Genomic DNA, 15359 nt, shown 5'->3' on the forward strand with positions numbered 1-15359 from the left:
GAATTACTTGTTAAGAAATAACGCTCTGTGGGTCTACCACTATCGTCACTCGACTTCGTGTACTTTTTAGGCGTCCAAAAAGACGCGATTGACCTTGAAAACCATCTTAATCTAAAAATTAAGGGGGCAAACCATCTACAGCTATCAACAAAAATGGTCAATGCAATATGGTGCTATCGTAAATTCTAAATCGAGCAACGAAGAATCACCGCCGTAAACGTTCATTTCATGTCCATTTTCACCTCATGGCTTGGTATAACTTTAGGTATCCCAAGTAATTATATGACTTGCTGACATCTCACCAAGACTAACTTTGTCCTACAAAGAACAGGGTTCTATCTAGGGTATTTGAGGGGTAGAAGCTTCCCCCCCCCCCCCCCTCACCAAATTATTTCATCATTACAGTATATAAGTAACTATATCGGAAAAATCTTCCAGACGCGACAAGGTCAGCGCACATGAAGTATGTATTCCCTCTCGAGGGACACTATATGACAAGGAACATGGAGCATTATAAACTGCTGGCCTTACAGCAGGATGGGTTATTGTACTGTACATTCTGCTTATGGGTTAAATACATTAGGGACAGCATGGAAAACTTTGTCACCAGAAAACCACGGAAAGGAAACGCTGACGTACACACATCATCAGAATATGATTTTGATTTGTGCAGTGCAACCACCAGAAAAGGTTGGCGCAACATCGACTAGCACAAGTCAACCAAGAAATAAATGTAATAAAATACCAATGTAATATTTCTCAAAATTGTGTCTCAAAATGAACCAGAATCACAGTGCATATTCATTTAAAAATATTCATGGGGGGTGGGGGGGGGGTGGGCATGCCCCCGGACCCCCCCAGGAAGCTCGTGGCCATTGGCCACTCGGGACTTCTCCTCCAAACGATAAATCCTAGAGAGAACCCTGAAAACGTATGCGTCCTTGTGACTTCTGTTTCCAAATAAGAATGATTGTGGAGTAGGCATGGAATGCAATCTGTTCCCTTAAGCTGGTCGTTTTTGCCAGCAATTTTCAACATGTTCAACTACTACTGGCTATCTTGGTCACACAAAATCGTTTTAAGGAGCCTCTATATTAAGTTATGAGACGAGTGATCGACTTTTTAAAATACTTTATTAAAAACCAAAATACAAATAACACAACCTTTCAAAAGGTTCTATTAACGTTAGTTTCTTTTTTTTCTTTATTTTTTCTTCATTTTCAAAATTTTTTTTTTCTTTTTCTTTTTTTAATTTGTTTTTATTCTTTTTCTTTTTTAATTTTTTTTTCTGCTTTTCTTTTTTTAATTTTTTTTTATTCTTTTTCTTTTTTTTTTATGAGTAAACTAATGAAAGATATATTACATTAAGGGCCGAGTTGTGGCCGACTTCAGACGAAACGACTGCAATTTTTTAACGATCTACAGATACATTACGACAAACAAACATTTCAACTCTAACTCTGACGCACTTAAGGCCAATCACTAATGGCGCATTCATCATGTGGCCAATCACGCATGCGCCAAGCTTACTACCTGTGCACATCCTTGCAGAGCCATGAATGTCGGGTTCGTCCTTACGATTATAAGGAGTCATAACCATGGCCAAGCCAAGTCTATGCAATAAGCAGTTTTAAGCACAACGCTTGGAAGTGCATGTGGAAAAGACCTAGTGGCGCTAAAATCTTTGATGTCAAAACCCTCACGTTGTCTCTCAAGTAATGTTTAACTTGCGAACACTACTGACCACTACCACTAACCCATGCAATAGTAGTCGCCTTAACCATGTACACAGCCTACAACCAGAGCAAATCCTTGGGAAGCCACGGAAAGTGCTTTCGTCCTTTTACGGAGTCATAATCATGGCTTACCCAAGTCAATGCACAGTGCAGCTGTAAAGCACAAGACCTCGACAGCAGCTGTGGGACCTTGCATAGGCATGTAAGGAAATGCATGGATCTGTGAAGTGATCAAGGCAATGTTCGCAGTATAAACAATACTTTTGTTCCGCCGGTAAGCTGGAAAGCTTTTCACCTTCCTTACCTTTAATAGTCGCAGTTAAAGTGCGATAGAGCAAGTTCAATTACTAACACTGTACTATATTATTATACAGAGAAAAATGGAAAATTTAGCCAGGCGGCATTTCAATGCTGCATTCTTCCTTTCCAGGTTAGAAGTAGAAGCGTTCAATACCTAGCCTTGGTGAAATTATTAAGCTTTAACCAACTCACTAACTTACTGAGAAATTTGTTTTGTTTTGATAAGTTGCGCATTCTCTGTAAGTCCATTAGACTAATTTCTGCCGATCAGATCTAAAATTTCGACCAGTGTACGATTCTCCATTTGTTGTACGTTTCTGTAACGTAAAACATTTTAATAGGATGGAAGCGTAATGGATCAAAAAGAGGAGGGACATTCTGTGACATTGACATGGTGGCAAAAACTAACAATTTAACAAATAGCTGTTATGACAGTTGAGCCCACGTCTCAGCGGTGTTAGTTTCAGAGGGCGTTTCGGGTACAAGCATTTCTTATCGAAGAACCATGTTATTTCTTAATTCTTGACTATTTTCTCCGCTTTTTTTTCCGAGTAATTTGAGGTTTGTCTGGCCTAATTTTATCGTGGAAAGTATGGCAAGGCACTGTATAGCATATGGATGTGCTAGTAAAAAGACCACGCAGACGTATGTGATAACACAACGTTTTCAATCAAAGAGTACCTTGGTCGAGTACCCTAGCTAATATACAAGATGGCGGACTAGAGCGGGAAAAGACATCAACACTAGTTCCAGTCCTTTGTCCGAGCATATTATGACAGTGCTAACCGAAGTCACAACCCCAAATGTGCGAAACTATCAAGGGCAGCTTCCATTCAACAACTGCAGTTTATCTTCTTCTGAGAAAAACGTAAATTCTGGATAAGAACTGATTATTTATTTCGTATTTCGCGCTCTAAATCTCTCACTCTTCGCTACTGCCGGTTTTCACTGTCACACCATCATCAAAACCATTCAATAAATAAAGTCAAGAATCAAAGAAGATAAAAGGAGATGAATATTCAAACAGTCTCGCAAAGGTTCAGATCTGTGCGATGTTTCGTGCAGGAGATACTCGAAGAAATGTTTTACTCAAATTAATAAGGCTTTGTATGGAGACACCATGTTTGTGTCCCAAAAATGGCGGCCGGAAGCTAACAACATTTGTCGTCACGTTTTGCTATAAACAGCCAGTAGTCATCTTCTGAGGGCTCAAAAACATCTATATGAGTACTTATTCTCATACAAGGACTGTTCAGATTGCAAAATCTCAGCGGATAAGTCACTTTTTTAACCTACGTGATAGCATTCTCGACCACACTTTTAATATCGTGTCACGCAAAAACTCAGAAATTCAACCTTGCTTTATCACAAGACGAAAAACTCTAACAAACTGAAAATTTGTGAAAAGATAAGTCTTCAGATATTCTAATAACTAACTAAACTAAAATCTCAAAAGGATTGATAATTACTTATTTTTTAGTTTTGATGACGTCACGTGAAAACCAAGAATATCTGATCGAATTTTAACCCAAAAGCCTCGCTTCCGCGCGCTCTGAAACGAACACCGCTGAAACGTGGGCTCAACTGTAATAACACCGGGTTTAGCACTGAATTGCGGTCTAAACACTTTTTCTAAAACGGGTATTAGTTACTGTGATAATTTTCCTATTCAAACACTTTAAAGAATTATACGATTGAGTTATTCTAATTGTCATGAATCAAGTTAATTAGTATAATGCGAATCTTCCTGGATCGATTCGTTTGCTCTTTCTCTCGCTGTTATTCTTAATTTCCAATTGGTCTTCGCACTCCTCTTTGCGGTGAACGTAGGAAGAAAAAGATGATTTATGACTTCAAGAAAACTGTATACTTTTTCGTGAATGTACCTCACAAACCTGAAATTTGACCAATCCGGTCCTCTTGATCAGTGCAAGAGGTGCATTGCAAAAATCAGTGAAATCATTGTATGAAAAATGCATTTCTTTTCAATCGCATTTTTTTTCTTGCTGATGCTGTGTGGACCATGTGAAGATTCTTTTGAGAATGCAAAAAAAAAAAAAATTTGCACACTTTAAAGTAAATTCATTTTGTTCAACTTGATGTCAAAGCAAAAGGTCTTTTTGACCCAATCGACAGCCGGAAACACGTTTGCATATGCGGGGTTAAATCCACAAGGAACCCAAACTCCAGCTGGCATAGTTCTCAGAGAAGTTACGAATTGCGGCGCATACAGGCGGACATTGCAGACTTTTATACTTTGAACTTGAAAAAGTTGAAAGCAACATTACGATGCCGACTGGCTAAGTTTTCCCTTTTTCTCTTTGCAGTCGCTTAGAATAAATCGGCCTAAGATAATAAAACAACAGTGGCCACTTTGTAAAAGTTCTTCTCTCGCCTCTCCTTTTTGACTTCCCTTGTAGGAAATTCCGACTCTTGTAAATTTTCTATTTCTTCAATGTAGGATGAGCTGAGTCCAAGTGCCTGTAATGCTTCCTTGGCGCGCTGGATGAACTGGTAAAATGTTGCCCTGTCCATTTTAGAACTGCCTGGGTGATAAACCGAATTTCTCAGACGGCGAATTTGGTCAATCGCGAGAGCGAAGGTTTCGGCCTTGTTTCCGGATGGGCTTACTACTGAAGAGTGAAAACATTCGCGGGGTAGACGTCGTGGCTTTACATATAAATCGTTGAGAGTCTTGGGATGGCCGGTGCTGTCTGGCAAAGCAAACGATGTGGCAAAAATGGTCGCATTAGCCAAGTTGATGCAATCCCATTCCAAATACGACTTCTCCGTGGGAACTTTAGTTGAGCCACCTTCTTTCGCCAGAAACGACTTTCTCACAATCTCTGAATCATCCCAAAGTTCACCAGGCCCAAATTTGTTGTTCCACATGGACTTGAAGGTCTGACGTAAGGCCCCAGCCAACTGATCATTCACAATGATAATGACCTTAGACAAGTTTACTTGTTCATCTTCAATTTCCACAACCATCTCCCTGAAAGGCAGAGGCCCGGCAACCTTCCAACTTGGAAAGCAGGGCCCTTACGGCCCGCTTTGTTCAGGACAACCTGCTAAAATAATCGAACATCGAATGCATAGGTAAGTGAAAAAAGGCGGGGAGAAATTTCCCCAATCCCATTGCAGTTTTGACGCTCGTTTCGCAGCTAGGCCATTCCTGATTGCGCAAGGAGAAATCGCAAAGTACTTCAAAAATGGCAAAAAGAAATGCCCAAATAGTGCTGGAAATTTAGAAATATTGCTTGAAAGTTGCTAAAATTTTGAAGATTTTCGAGAGTATTCTAATTTTTTACCCAAGAATCGGCAAATGACATGTTTTCAAATTGCTTGACATCAAATAAGGCTCTTTTCAACAGTGTAGGTTTATCCGTGTTCAATTATTCAATTTCAAGATGATAGAATGAAAGAGTCTCTGTTTGCCGAAAACTGTTCTTGAAGACAAAATGTTGCTTTACGTCAGCTCAAAATACGAAGAAAGAGCACAAATTTTGTCCAAAAACTGAAATGATGCTCAAGAGTGCCCGAAATGTAAACTAGTGCTCCAAAATAAAAATAAAAGTGCCCATTGCAAACTGACTTTTTTTTGTAGACAGCACCGTTAATCCATCCATTTGTATTGCTGTGAACAGACTGGACAATTTGTTTGCAATCGCATTATTTTACATTCTTGACTTTTGTACGCCTTTCAGGCCTATTTTCTGACACTCCTTCACTTGATGACAAAATCGGTAGTGCACTGTAAGTGTATAGGGCATTAACAATTGAAAGCAAGGTGACAGACTTGCGGTCTGGCCCGGGTGATTTGGCTGAGTACATGCGTAAGATACTAGGCAGACCAAGGGGTTAGTGTTCATTGTTCTAATTGTTTCTATAGTACTCCAAAAACCTGGAAGTCAAGAAATCATATAATAAAACCAATGCATAATGTATTTGTTTTAAAAATTCGCTTAGCAAAATCCTGTGGCCCTGTTTCTCTGCGAATGTTTGTGTGCGCTTTGGAATCATGATCATGACATGTCACGCATGAACGGGCTGCTACACGCGAGACCTTAGCATCTGTGTTTTCCCACCCTTGCGTGCCCCTCCTTTTTCGCGCGTGACATCTCGCTATTCCCAGTACCTCGCGATCCTCGAAATGGAGAGGCGGCATACTAGTATTTTCTTCCTCGCTTCTGATAGGATCGAAATGAAAGTGAAACTGGGAAAAACCCCTAGTTTCACAAGCTTTAACATCAGTCAAAATTTTAAGCAAATCGTCATGTAAATAGCTGATGAAGTCTACAACTTTACCGCCGGTATTTATATACATAAAATACAAAATAAAATGTATAATGATCTGGTATAAATAAGACACGAAGTTCACCAAAAGTGGCCTTGAAGGTAATTATATTTATAAACTGATCAAATTAGATTCCAAATATACCATAGCGAACAAATTACTAATTGCTGATCAATGTAGCTTGTTTATATACATAATTTCACTGAAGTATCCTCAGGATTACCATCTGTTAAAATGATCGAGCAATATCGGCGGACAACGATACACACTGTTCGACTCGTGCATGTCAGTCAACAAAATCAGAATTCCTAATCTGTAAACTTTGATAAAACACACAAATTACCTTGAATTAGTGGAAAGGGCCTTCTTCAAGTGAGTTTTCAATAAATACTCCCTTCGGGTTCAATTCCTGCTCGTAGCGAGGAACCTCTGACGAAATTTATTCAGTAGCAATATGCTATACACAGTACAGTCTTACGTAAATCCACGCTTTGATTGGTTAAAATCATGGATGTTTGACCCCAGTTAACCCGTTTACTATGCTTTTAGGGGAATTTAGATGAACACTGATTTCGATTATAAATATTTTTGTCAATAATCTGTACAACTCAGTTGATTTATTCAATCAATTAAGAAAGATCTGAAAGATGATCATGATTCTAACGCTCTCCGGAAGAAACAGGACGGTTCAAGAAACGTTTCAATCACATCCGAGTTACTTAGCCACGAATTCTAGAACATTCTTGGTGGCTTGTAAAGAGGAACAAAAACGAAAGTAAAAGGACAAGGGGAAAACCCCCCTTATTTATTTACCACATTCCAGCTGCCATCCACGCCAAACCGAATACTGAACTGCTTCAAAAAATGACAAAGCTGTCGCCTTTGACTCTGAAATGCTCATTTTCCCTCGTTATCTAACACCTAACTCAACTCGTTTAGTTTTCAATGTTCTGTAAGTCAATTCAAATTAAATAAATTGTGAAATCCAAACGAAAACTAGGGAAAAACCCCTAATTTATATTCAAAATGCAATTCTAGCTCACATTATTATGACCATAGACCGGTTATGACTAAACAAGTCACAAGATCAAAGACTGGGAAAACCCCTAATTAATAATCACACCCTCGGAGAGCAGGAAAAAGTGGCTCTGGCGCCTTGGAGAAAATACAACGGAAATAAAAAAGATGAAATGTAAATCCAGAATTGGCGTAAAAGAACTTAAACAAGACGATCGCTCATTCTAGAACATTCTTGGTGTTTTGCCAAGTGGAACAAAAACGTTTTAGAACAAGGGGAAAACCCCTCCCATGTACATCCGGCTGCTGCATTAGCATACCGATCTCGGGTCCATGACAAAACACTCGATTGTTTCAAAAAACGACAAAGCTATCGCCTTTCACTCTGAAATGCTCACTTTTCCCTCTTTATCTAACACCAAACTCAAACTTGTTTAGTTTTCAGTGTTCTGTAAGTGAATTCAAATTGTGAAATCGAAACGACAACTCGGGAAAAACCCCTAATTCATATTCAAAAGACGATCGCTCAAAGACCTCAAACACTAGGTTCTCGAAATGTTACCTAAATTAAATCGATTACCAGAAGATATTTTAACAATTCCCTAAATGAAAACAATAATTACCTTGAAGTAAATGTATGATGGAGATGCCTTCTTCAAGAGCTTTTTTATTACACACCTCTCGGGTGACACTCTCTCCCGGGCCGCAGCCAGGAACCTTTAACGACTGAAATATCATTCAGTTGCAATCGGTATATAATAAACTGTTTTATCTACACATAATTGATCGCATGATTTGATTGGTTAAAATGCAGGAGTCCTTAATTAACCCCTGTTAACCCGGTTACTAAGCCACCAGGAAAAACTGAAGTAAATATTTTGATCGTTAATATTTCATTGAAAAAAGTGCGGTTATGTGTTCTCTTACTTAAATATTTGAAAGAGTTTAGAGAAGTCCAAACGACCAAAGCTTCCAAGTGTTTAAATAACATCAATGCCATTTATCAGTTACAAAATATGCTGGAACATTCTTGTTTTTTTGGAATGTAGAAAATAAAATCGAAAGGAAAGGACATGGGGAAACCCCTCCCATGTATTTACCACATTCAAAGCTCATTGGCATGCAAGTCTATTCATGCCAAAATACTCGACATTCAATCACTCAAAAGCTGTCGCCTTCGACTCTGAAATGCTCAATTTCCCTGCTTTATCTGATATCAAACTCCCTCTCATGCTCACAACATAACATTTTATTCAGTTTGTAGTGTTTTGTAAAAGAATTCAAATTATTAAATGGTAGGATTGAAATGACACCTCGGCAAAAACCCCTAATTCATAAACAAAATACAATATTAGCTCACATTTATCATACCTAAACAAACCACAAGATAAGAGCCTCAGCAAGATTGGGAAAATCCCCTAATTAATTATCACACCCCCGGACAGCTGGAAAACACGCCTCAGAGCAAAGGAAACGGAAATTATATCTGTTTGAAAAGGAAAATGTAAAAGACAATCGAAGACAATTTTTTTATTTCCCTGGGTCCCGACATGACTGCACTGTCTCGCTCTTCCAATCACAGTCACGCCTCCTTCGTGTTGACAAACTTCAAAAACATATTTAAACAAGACGCCTACAAGGGCGTATCCGTGGAATGCGCAAACAGTTAACACAAATTGTCCAGTTACAGTGAACTTCAAGTACAGGTAGACTTCGGAAAATGGCGAAAGATTACTAGAAAGATACATCTGTAATATAACTTAAAGTTTTTTGTTGTAAAAACTCATTACTAATGTTACTAAATTTGCAAATGCAAACAACGAAGCCCTATTAGCAGGTTATCAGGATACGGGATCTTTTATTTATTTATTTTTTGGAAGGAGACTTAATTCAAATCCTACAGTTTTACTTGCTTCGTTAACTCCTTTCATCCAAAAATTACAGGATCAGCCTTAAATCATCCGAAAAACTTATTACAAATCACAGTTCAACAACTTATCATCCTGGGCCAGTTGTTCAGAAACTGGGTTTTAGAACGAGTTTTATCCTCTACTCCCAAATGATGTTCAAGGCTGAAATTCAGAAAAACTTTACATTAGAAGAAGTCAATCTTGAAAAACAAAAATAAGCAAAGGAAACTGTGACCAAAAAGTTGAAAACATGAAACAAAAGTTTACGCTAATCCTGGATTAAGGTAATTGGCTTTCGAACAACCGGGCCCTGTAATCGACGTCTGGTTCTGTAATCCTGGTTTAGTTCCTTGCAAACTGTATAAATTTGCCGTGGCGAAGACAAGAAGACAACATCCGTGCTCTATTTCTCTCAATGCTCAAAAATTCCGTAATTGCGTGTTGTATAGTCCAGTCCAAAGTTCTAATTTTACAATTCCATAATCTTGATTTCAGTAACTTGGTACCAAACGTTCCACAATAACTTGAAATCTCGTTAAGAAAAATCCTTAAATCCAGTAGTCCAGTCCGGATTGAGATCGCCAAAACTCTCTCTATCATCGATTCAAAATTCAACAAAAGCTACAAGTAGTAAATAGTTATTAGAAACTACAACAGTTCGTCCTGATTCTACACTCGAGCTGAACAAAAAACCCAAAAAACCCTTGTCATCGTTTTCGAGAGAACAGACAAACAGCCGAAACTGTTCTGTGCCTGCCCCTTACGGCACTGAAAAAGTACCGTACGTTGTACAATAGTACTTGACCGTAGTCCTTGGCCAAGAAACTAATCTTAGCCAAAAGCCCGAGAAGCGATCAGGATACGGGATAATTAGGTAAAAAAATTGTGGGGATACGGGATTTTTAGTATGGAGGTGGGGGGGGGGGGGGGTAGAATTGAGGAGATACGGGATATTTTTTAAAGTAAGAACGCATTGCGTGTGGTAGTGCAGTAACTTGACAGTGTTTTTTTCCATAACTGTCAACTGAGCGGCGTTTTGTTTTTTCCAGGAGATTCAAGTCCTTGCACAATATGTAGCCCTAATAGTACACGACATTGTTTGGTATCGTAAATCATTACGGTGCCATGGTAGACATCTTTGCTATATACCCTCTAAGAAGACATGTGGTTCTGCTTTAAAAAACCTGTGGCCCTGCTTTTTACTATACCAATATTACCAAGTTTTGGCGACCTGCAACCTCCAAACCTGACAAGGAAGTGCGATTTCGAATCATGGTCACGACATGTCACGCATGAACGAGCTGCTACACGCGAGACCCAGGCCGATGTTTTCCCATCCCTCGCGTGTCCCTGCTCTTTCGCGATCCTCGAAATGGAGAAGCGCCATATTTTCTTCCCCGCTTCCGGTACAATTGAAATGAAAGTGGAACGGGGAAAAAAACCCCAGTTTCACAAGTTTTAAAACCAGACAAAATTTTAGAGAAATTCGTCATGTAAATTTACGACGCCGATAGTGGTGTACAATGATCTGGTGTTAACAAAGACAAGAAGTTGACCAAAACTGAAACAATTTTCGCTTGCTTTACAGACTTTATAACCTGGATGGCTATGAGTGTAAATTGCTGAAATTAGACTTCCAAATAACCGATAGCGAACAAAAACATGGATTACTAATTGCTGATCAATGTTGCTGGTTTGTATACAGAATTTCACTGAAGTATCCTCATGCTGATCAGCTGTTGAAATGATCGAGCAATATCAGTGGACATCGATACTCGGTTCTACTCGTGCCACTCAACGAAATCAGAATTCCTAAGGTGACAAATAAATTACCTTGAATAAGTGGAAAGGGCCTACTTCAAGGTAGTTTTCATTAAATACTCCTTTGAGATTCAATTCCTGCCCGTGGCGAGGAACCTCTGGCGATATTTATTCAGTCAATGTGCTAAATGCACAATCTTACTTAAATGCATGCTATTTGATTGGTTAAAATGAAGGATGTTGGCCCCAGTGAACCCGGTTTAATACTATGCTTTTAGGGAAACATTTCGATTACCGGTATTCTGTCACAATTCAGTTGATTTCTTCAATCGTTTAAAAAGATGCACGATTCTAACGTTTTCTAGAAGGAACGACGCCTCAAGAAACGTTTCAGTCACATCAAGTTACTTAGCAACCTCGTGCCCAGGGTCTCTTTGTGGAGACCCTGGGAACGAGGTTGGTTACTGCGCCACGAACCATTCTAGAAAGTTCTTGGTGTTTTGCTAAGTGAAACAAAAACAAAAGTAAAAGGACAAGGGGAAAACCCCTCCCATGTACATCCGGCTGCTGCATTAGCATACCGATCTCGGGTCCATGACAAAACACTCGATTGTTTCAAAAAACGACAAAGCTATCGCCTTTCACTCTGAAATGCTCACTTTTCCCTCTTTATCTAACACTAAACTCAAACTTGTTTAGTTTTCAGTGTTCTGTAAGTGAATTCAAATTGTGAAATCGAAACGACAACTCGGGAAAAACCCCTATATTCAAAAATGATGCAATTCTAGCTGACATTATCATGACGAAACAAATCACAAGATCAAAGACAGAGAAAAAACCCTAATCATCAATCATCACATCCTCGGAGAGCAGGAAAAATGACTATGGCGCCTTGGAGCAAATACAACGGAAATAAAAATTACATATGTTTGAAAGAATTGGCATAAAATAACTTAAACAAGACGATTGCTCAAAGACCTCGAACAACAGGTTCTCGAATTGTTACCTAAATCGATTTCCAGTAGAAGATATTTTAACAATTCCCTAAATGAAAAAAACTCATTTACCTTGAAGCAAATGTATGATGGAGATGCCTTCTTCAAGAGCTTTGTTATTAGACACCTCTCAGGTGACACTCTCTCCCTGGCCGCAGCCAGGAACCTTTGACGACTGAAATATATTCAGTTGCAATCGGTATATAACAAGCTGTTTTATCTACACAAAGTTGATCTCATGATTTGATTGGTTAATAACCCCTGTTAACCAGGTTACTAAGCCAACAGGGAAACTGAAGTAAATATTTTGATCATGAATATTTCATTGCAAGAAGTTCGGCTCTATGTACTCTTGTTTAACTATTTCAAACAGTTTAGAAAAGTCCAAAGCTCTCTGGAAGAACGTCCAAAGCTTCCAAGCATTTTTTTAGCAACATCAATGCTATTCGTCAGTTACAGAATATGCTGGAACATTCTTCCTGTTTTGAAATGATGAGGAAAAAAAAAAACAAGGGGAAAACCCTCCCATAAATCCAAATCACTCAAATCACTCAAAAGAAAACCCGCAAGGCTGTCGCCTTCGACTCTGAAATGGTCAATTTTCCTTCTTTATTACTAATATCGAACTCCCTCTCCTGTTCACATCGCAGCATTTCATTCAGTTTGCACGGCATGCACAGAAAAATGTCCATATTAGCCCTGGAGGTCAGATTAGTGTAATAATACTGACTATACGGAAACCGCGCCTGCAGTGCTCTCGGCAGTCACAACTGAGCTATCCTGTCAATCATTTGCCCTTTCACCGGAAACGGTGGATTTCTGTGCGTAAACGACGTTGTCAGTCTTTCCTGTCGAAAGGACGCCATCAAGGTCTTTTTCTTTCACAAATAAATACATCATCAATACAGTTTTGACGTCTTCTTACACTTTATTCGAAAATACTGGACTGAATTCTTCTTAAAATAGTTAGAAAAGACGCAAATAACATCCAAAACACAACAGCTGACGTTCGAATCGCCGCACGCGGGCAACCCAGTTTTGAAGCTAAAGTTTGTTTACAAAAAAAGTGTCCCTTTAATTGCGAACAATTGACGTGACGTCAGATAGCACCGTTTTTCCCGTTCGCTGAATTCTGATTGGTCAATTTAAATTTCAGTAGCTCTCGCCGTGTACACGGATTCCTCGCTCTCTCCCGTCGTCAACTGAGATTTCCGTTCTGTTCTTAAATCAACCTATTATCCTTTCCACGGGCACATTATACCGTTTACCATTAATAGTTGCATTTCAAAAATTAAATCACGCTGACAAAATTTACCTCTATCGAGTTCCTAATCTTACCTCTTCTGAAAGAAATATGTACTTGAAATGTGGGTTATAGACAAAGATTGAAGTGATCCTCGACCTAATTTGGATGATTTACATGTAAGCAATTGTCTGTTATAGCTATAGACACCTGAAAGATTTAGGCGTCTTCAAAGGAAAAACCTTAAATAACAATGACCACAACTAGGTTTTCTGAGCCCGCGAGAGTGAGCACCCCCAGCAAACCAATGTTTTAACGAAAACCGCTGGTCAGCAACCTTGGTTCTGGTCATTGCTGTCTAAGGTCTTCCGTTTCAAAGGAGGGTTCGAACCCAGGACCTCTGCGATGCCAGTGGGATGCTCTACCAACTGAGCTATGAAGCCACTCAGTCTCTCTTTTTTCTTTCATCCCTCTCTTTCCTCTTCTTCTCTTTCCTTCACTCCTATCCTCGATCCGCTCTTGTTTTTTTCACGACACCCCATCCCATCAAGAGAGGATAAGGTAAGAGAATGGATCCCCCATAAATGGGCCTCTTTCAATCATATCTTTTTTAAAATCTAATTTTAGCTACGCAGCTATTTTTTGAAAGGCACCTGATTGGCCAGTTCTATTGACGTAATAAAATTTTAAATATGAGCAGCATTGGGAACGAAAACTTAAAATAGCTTTGCGAAACTGAAAATAGATTTTTAAAAACTATGATGGGCATGGGCACTAGCTTTCTTACCTCCTACTCTCTTGATCCCATATATTCCTAAACTTGAAACTCAGGGCAGCTTTTGTTTTGGGATCGCTTGTGGAGGGGTTCGAAAATCGTTTTGTTGTCAATGTAGTATCTTGCAAACATGACCACGCGATTTGTTTAAGAGTGCACTCTTAAACGCTAGTGATTACAAGTTCGTCAACTTGTCTTGAAATCTCAATATGGTGGGTTCTTGGAACTACTTGTTTTAATAAGAAATAACGCTCTGTGGATCTACCACTATCGTCACTCGACTCCAAAAAGACGCGATTGACCTTGAAAACCATCTTAAATCTATAAATTGAGGGGCAAACCATCTACACCCATCAACAAAAATGGTCAGTGCAATATGCTGCTATCGGACATTCTAAAACGAGCAATGAAGAATCATCGCCGTAAACGTCCATTTCATGCCCATTTTCACCTCGCACTAAAACGATGAATCAGGCACTTATCTCATGGCTTGGTATAACTTTAGGTATCCCAAGTAATAATAAGACCAAGACCAACTTTATCCTACAAAGTCCAGGGTTCTATCTAGGGTATTTGAGGGGTAGAAGCTTCTCCCCCAAAATGCCCAGCTTCCCCCCAAAAAATTATTTCATCATTACTGTTATATATAAGAAACTATATCGGAAAAATCATCCAGACGCGACAAGGTCAGCGCACATGAAGCATGTATCCCCTCTCTAGGGACACTATATGACAAAGAACATGGAGCATCACAACCTGCTGGCCTAACAGCAGGATCGGTTATTGTACTGTACATTCTGCTTATGGGTTGAATACATTAGGGACAGCATGGAAAACTTTGTAACCAGAACACCACGGAAAGGAGACGCTGATGTACACACATCATCAGAATATGATTTTGATTTGTGCAGTGCAACCACCAGAAAAGGTTGGCACAACATCAACTAGCAGAAGTCAACCAAGAAATAAATGAAATAAAATACCACTGTAATATTTCTCAAAATTGTCTCAAAATGCACAAGAATCACAGTGAATATTCATTTTAAAATATTTATGGGAGAGACCCCTAGAAAGCTCGTGGCCATTGGCCACTCGGGACGTCTCCTCCAAAGGATGAATCCTAGAGAGAACCCTGCAAACGTATGCGCCCTTGAGACTTCTGTTTCCAAATAGGAATGATTGAGGAGTAGGCATGGAATGTAATCGGCTCCCTTAAGCTGGTCGTTTTTGCCAGCAATTCTCAAAAAGTTCAACTACTACTGGCTATCTTGGTCACACAAAAACGTTTTAAGGAACCTCTATATTAAGTTATGAGACGAGTGATC

The 15359-nt window shown here is 39.2% G+C and overlaps 1 long non-coding RNA gene across 1 annotated transcript; it reads right to left on the reverse strand.

Moving 5' to 3' along the window:
- Positions 1 to 1116: 1116 nt before the first annotated feature.
- LOC137978474 (uncharacterized) lies at positions 1117 to 12352 on the reverse strand. Its single transcript, XR_011118179.1, has 2 exons — positions 12089 to 12352; positions 1117 to 5107 (listed from the first exon to the last, which is right to left on the reverse strand). It is a non-coding gene; the product is annotated as an uncharacterized lncRNA (long non-coding RNA).
- Positions 12353 to 15359: the final 3007 nt, after the last annotated feature.

Source organism: Montipora foliosa, chromosome 12 (genome assembly GCF_036669935.1).
Source record: "Montipora foliosa isolate CH-2021 chromosome 12, ASM3666993v2, whole genome shotgun sequence".
Lineage (NCBI taxonomy): Eukaryota > Metazoa > Cnidaria > Anthozoa > Scleractinia > Acroporidae > Montipora > Montipora foliosa.